Source organism: Chroicocephalus ridibundus, chromosome 1, assembly GCF_963924245.1.
Source record: "Chroicocephalus ridibundus chromosome 1, bChrRid1.1, whole genome shotgun sequence".
NCBI classification, from domain to species: domain Eukaryota; kingdom Metazoa; phylum Chordata; class Aves; order Charadriiformes; family Laridae; genus Chroicocephalus; species Chroicocephalus ridibundus.
Window position 1 is genome coordinate 206,936,797 of NC_086284.1, and position 6,364 is coordinate 206,943,160.

A 6,364-nucleotide genomic window follows, 5' to 3' on the forward strand; every position below is an offset into this window, starting at 1 on the left:
AAGTGTGGATGAAAGGCAAGTTGATAATTGAACTGCAAAGCAGACAAACTCTCTCTCAAACTCCGTATTGCCAACTTTTACAATTTTATCACGAGTTTCATAATCAGTATTCTTAAAGGTCCTTGGATCAAGTATTTGTGCAAGAATTTCAGCTTATATTTTCACTGTTGTGAAATAAAGCTTGAAAACATGACTGGAATATTTATTTCAGAGGCAAAAGTAGAAAACAGACAAAAGGTCCCAAATGGATGCATTTTTTAAGACATGAGGTGGGGCTAATTCATGATTATGAGTATGTGGGAATGACACAACCAGAGAGGCAAGCAAAGGAGGGAAAGAAAGCCAATGAAATGACTGATTCTGTAAGTATGTGCAAAAAGGGAAATTTTCACATGGAGAAAACCTCCTTTGCCCAGCACTGTAGAGTGCATTTAAGGTCAGGATGAGGCCAACTGTCAGAAGTTTTGCTTCTGCTGTAAAGCCAAACAAAAAGAAATCTGGAGATGGGTAACAGTCTGCCTGTAACAGCAGGCACTCCAAATGCAAAAGGAAATGAAAGAAAATTAAATATCGATGCCTAGTTTGGTCCTGCATTTAAAAAAAAAACAAAACCAAAACAACTGTCACTGTTCTTTTGTTTCAAAAACAACCGTGTTACTTACAGTTTTTGAGAGAGAGCCCACAAATGATAGGTGAATTATTCTCTAATGTTTACAGACTGAGGATCATATGACGATGCTGTTCCTGTATCTTACCAATGTGTGAAAGGCCTTTCTGACAGTAGGAGCTGCAGGGAGTTAACGAGACGACTGCTCGCTCTGCCATAGAACTTAAGCTGGTTAACATGATTAATGAAAATTGGAAATGTTCTTAGATGATGTAGCTGGTGAGTAGCTATGCAGACAAGTGGGTGTGGAGGAGGTCCATTTACTCATGGCCTGTGCCACAGTCCTTATTCGGGAAAGGACTGGAAGAATTTGTACAAGTTCCTGGAAGAGTTTGTAGAAGTGAAGACTTCGTGGTTAGGTGTGCTGTAAGAAAAACCTTTCTTGTTGAGGAAATAGTTTACAACAAAATTTCCCCTCAGACTGTGTTTTCACTGCAAAGGACTCTTCATTATGTTTGTATGCCAAATATGTTTGCGTTTTCTCATTGAAGTTTATAAATACGCTTTCTTGAGACTCCTGGCGTGGAGTGGGACCTTGTCGCCAGTGCACTGTCCCTCTGAATTTAGTCCCTGAAACCAAGGCAAGAGACATTCTGTCAGAAGTTTCCCTGTCTTTTCAGTGAGAAGATGGAAGTGGTAGCTTGACAGATGAAGAGATTTGAGGAACAGGAAGAGATGAGGCAATTCATGATGACTATCAGGGTTTACAGATACAGAAACATGAGAAGCGCAATCACATAAAGCTGGGGAAGATGGTACCAGCAGGAGCTGAAGGAATTAATAGGAACAAGGTGCCAGAACAGAAGGGAATGAGGAAGAGGGAATCTGGAAAGCTAAGACAAAGGTTTATAACCTGTGTAGAACTGCAGTCAGTCTTCCTGGAATTTAAGGAAGTTAGGATTCCGAAGTTTCTCAGTTGACCAGCAAATTATTTGAAATCCACTATTTTCCAGTGGTTTATCCATATAAAAAGACAAGATATTACTTCTGACAGTTTCTTTGGTTCATGTGGTAAAGGTTTTCTTGTGACTCTTAAGGGTCCAACATTGCTGATGACCCTAGGGAATGTCATTATGATTCCATGGTGTAATTATCTGTGCTTTCTCAAAAAATCACACACAATTATATATAAAATGACACTAAACCCACTTCTGGTTTAGATAACAGTCTCATTTGTTGTATCTTCTTTCGTTTCTAGAACATAATCCATGCTATGAAAAAAATAAAAGGGGAATCTTAAGGAAAACAGTCTGTATACTACAAGATGAGTGATATTCTAAAAAGAACTAATTAAACTTGTATAAACAATGCTTTTTTGGCAATTTCTTATTTTTGAGAGCTTAGTTTACCGTCATGATACATGTTAGGTATACATATATCTGCATTCAGTTGCCAAAAATATATTTAAGAGAAAGCAGATGGTTTGCCTGCTTGTTTGTGTGTTTATGTAGGACAGAAGAAATACTTCCACTCAAATAAATGAGGTTCACAGTAAATGGAGAAAGTGATGCCGTTTCTGAATTGATTAACTTCAGCAGTCAGGCTTTTTAAATTATCTGAGGAAACATCATAAAGTACTGACAACTGATGTCAGCATTAACCTTAAAATGAAACTCAGAGTGCGTACTTATTAACATGTACAAGTTACCCCATCTTTTAAGAAACACCAGATGATCACAGATTTCGGGCTGTACAGTCCTACATTTAAGGAACAAGCAAATGGTCTCACATAAGAATTTGCAATGCCAGGAAGAAAACTTAATCCACTGCTGCTCCTTCTCCTCAAGGTACCGCTATCTCTTTGCTACAGCCGCTGTCACCTGAATGCTTTGAAGTGGGATAGGGTTTCTTCTTTCTCTTCCTGTGTTCCCATTGTTATCTGCTGGTTTTATTTTCTCACTTCTACCTTTAATATCTATTTCCTTCACAACTGTAAAAAATAATTCACAGGTTTAGAGCTTGTAATGTAAAACTCATTATTCCCTGAGCTGTCAGTCTGGCTATGCCCATTAGAGGCCATATCTACAGGCCCAGAGATCCAGGTTGAATTCCTAGAAGCACAACACATTCCTCAGAAACCACAAAGCTGACTCATTCAGAGTGCTTCAAGTAATAATTCAGTACAGTGTATCATGCCACCTCAACTCTGATACATAAAATTAACAGCTTGATGCAAAAGCCATAAGCATCTGAAAAAAAACGCTTACACTTTCTTCAGCACGCTTTGAATTAAGACAGAGGGCCTGGTGTAGTCTTGATAACGTTTACCAGCTCTTCTAGATGGAAAAAGAAGCTCTTGGTATAAAAAAAAAACCCAAAAACAAAACCAACAACAATTTCTTATCTCTGCCAAGTGAAATTAATGTTATAACCCATTTCTGACTTGCTTCCTTTTTGCTTGCACCATAAAACCAAATAGTGAATTTCACTTTCTATTTATACTCAGTTTCCTTTTCTGATTATCGTGCTCAGTTTGGGTTTCTAGAGCCAGGCTGAAGCTGTGTGCAGGCACAGGAGCTGATCCCAATGAAGCAACCTCCGGGATAGCGATGTGAAAATAAAGGTCTTAAAAAAAAATGTCAGATTCAATTTTTCTATCTTCTTTTTTTTTTTTTTTTTAATCAGGAATCTGTTCCTGCCTTAGTAATGGGAGGATCTCCCTCTATTTTTCAGCTGGAGTGGGTCTTGACCATAGTCAGGCAAATCATTAGAAAGCAGTAGTGGCCCTACTGATCGCATTCTAACCGCCATCAGCATTTTTTAACACTAACAACAATTTTTGTGCTAATTGTGTATGTGCCTATCAATCATCCCTTTTCAAACAGTTCATGTGGCAGGAGTTACAAAATCAGACCACGAAACAAGTGTGGGACTGATGAGGCATTGCCCCCCCATCCTGGCATTGGCGGATGTAACATATACCTTTTAGCGCTCTCAACAGAATAAAGCTTTGTTCATGGAAAAAAACCATACAGAGCCATAAATCATCGATATGTTCCACATCAGGAAATTACCCTTAAGACTTCTTATGAAGAATGAATATCTGAATATATTTAAACACATGACAGCCTGGCAAACAGCTCATGACTTCTTTGCTTACTGAGGGCAACCTCTTTTCCCACCATTCCAGCAACAGAGGGTTTATTGTCATCATGTCTAGACAGTTGTTTCCTTCAAGAATGTTTTCAGCCAGTCAAATACTAAATATATAAATAAATTGTTTTCCTCAAGTAGGTGGTCAATATGTTTATTAAACCCTCTAGGAAACACAAATAAGATGCAATTAGAAATCAATATTTTGGTAGTAAAAATAAAGGCTGCAATTCAAGGGTGGTAGGGTAAAATACCTTTATTTCAGTGTGAGAGAAAAACATTTTTTTTAGCATCTTTAGTCACAGAATTTCAACATAAATCAGAGTAGTTTCACCAAAGTCAGTCAGCATCCGTTACAGATGCCAATGCTTCATGGATGTGTTTTCCTATGCTTTGTTTAATAATTAATCATAGGAAATACTCTTTTAACTACTGAGGAAAAAAAATCCATCTTGCTATTCATGCTCATATCGAACAACACCTCCTTCTTTTAAATAGCTTCACTGAAGCCAATAACATGCTCAAGCCAATAACATATTTCAAGTCTGCGAAGCTTCTGAAACAATTAAGGTATTCCTCAAAGCAAGGGAAGGGAAGAGAACGGGACCTAACGAAGTCTCTGACTGTGGTCCAAGTGGCCTTTCTGTTTCTGCCCGTTCTCCCTCCGTGGCCCAGGCTCTGAGGCTCCTTTGTTCTTCCCACAGACTGACCCCTGCTAGGCCTGATGAAAGCTCCGTGAGTGCACACTGCCTCAACAGCTGTTGAAGGAGCTCTTTGCTCTGTGTTTATTCTTCCAGCTACAGCCTCATTAGGACTCCTCGGTAGTGTTTAGAAGCTTGCCTTTTTTTTCCCCTTTGTTATCTTTCCGTTTTGACTTCATTTCGCATTGTAAGAGGACAGTGTCAATACTCTGCAACAGACTTGGAAGTCTTTTGGGAACAGATATAATAATGCATTTATCAGCAGATTAGTTCCAATGTCTTTCACTTTTTAGATGTGTTTTCATTTTCATTGTCATTTTTATTGTAAAATAGAAAAGAGATATTTAACACAAATGCATTCCTTCGAAATGTAAGGCTACAGGACGGTAGAGTGGAGACTACAGACGGGGACAGCACAGGATGAACGCATCAGTTGAATTTTGTCTCACTGAGCTTCAGCCATTCTGAAAAACAGCTTCTAGTATGAGTTCTTTGTCTAGGCTCCTTCTAGTTAATGAAGAAAGATAAGAACTCCAGAGGGCAATTGATACAACCTGGTTTTGGCACACACTTTATCATGCATCCGAGTCTGGATACTGGGTCTCCTGTCCCTTCCCATCGGCTGCCATGCCTACTGGGAATGTGCAGCTGGAAGCCTAGAGGAAAGTGGGATTCTCCCGTTCCGTGTCTGCCCCCAATTAGATCACATACTACGTAAAATGGAAGGGGGCCCTGAGGGTGTGGTTTGACGAGCAGCTGATCTAACAACTCATGACTGTTGAAGGGATGGTCCCAGGCTTCCTTCCCTTCTTGTTTTTTTCTCCCTACCCTCATCTCCAGGTCATCCAGCCTCTTTGTTTGCCAGCTCTGCTGCACATCTAACACCTCTGTGATCCAACTCTACTTGCTAACCCGTTGAAGTTTATTTACTTTTTTTTTTTTGGTGGTTTAATTTTCTGCCAGGTTAGCAAGGTGTCTCGGATCACTGAAGGCTTTTACAAGTGCCACAGCCATTGCAAAGGGAAGTGGTAGTAGCCTGCAGCTGCCAGCAGGGAGGGGAACAGAAGATGACCTCCCTGTATTGGCAGCAGCGAAGTGTTAGACCTCCATGGCTCATTCAGAGCCTTTGCCAAACACTTTTCTCTGACTCTCAGGTTGAAAGAAACAGGCCCAGCATTCCTTCTGTCTGTTGCCCAGCCACTACTGGCATAGTTTCCAGTCCGGAGAACTGATTCAACTGAAAAATAACCTTGAGGGGAGACAGGACAAGGTGGGCAGGGCTGGCTTCAGAAATATCACCCATCAAGTTTACTGAATGCTTATGCAAACAAAAATTAAGATGGAATAGAATAGAATAGAATAGAATAGAATAGAATAGAATAGAATAGAATAGAATAGAATAGAATAGAATAGTTCGGTTGGAAGGGACCTGCAATGCTCACCTAGGTATTCTACAGAAGTGGGAGCAAACCACTCATGCTAGGCAAGAGGCCTTGGAGAAACTGCGTTTCCTGGTGTTGGTGCTCAGTTAGGCCAGTTTAAGTTTGTGCCAAACCACAGTCTTAGGATGGGGTTAATTGTCCATGGAGGTGCCGCCTTCTCTCACAGTAAAAGGAGTCTAGGTATCAGCTGATGTAAGTCAGCTGAGAAAATCCCATTCTTAGTGTCCTCGGCCTCGTTTCCTGTTTCCATCAGAACCAACAGAACCCACTAGTTTTTAATACATCATTTGTATACTGTAACAACCATTCCTTTGGTACAGTGCAACACTTTAAATACATTCAAATTATTCCCTCAAAATCTGAATACATTTCCCTGGGACATCCTAAAAATATCTTTTATTTATTATATGTGTTGGTTCCAAACAAATGTCACATTAATAAGCAGAGAGGGTTGGGTAGGT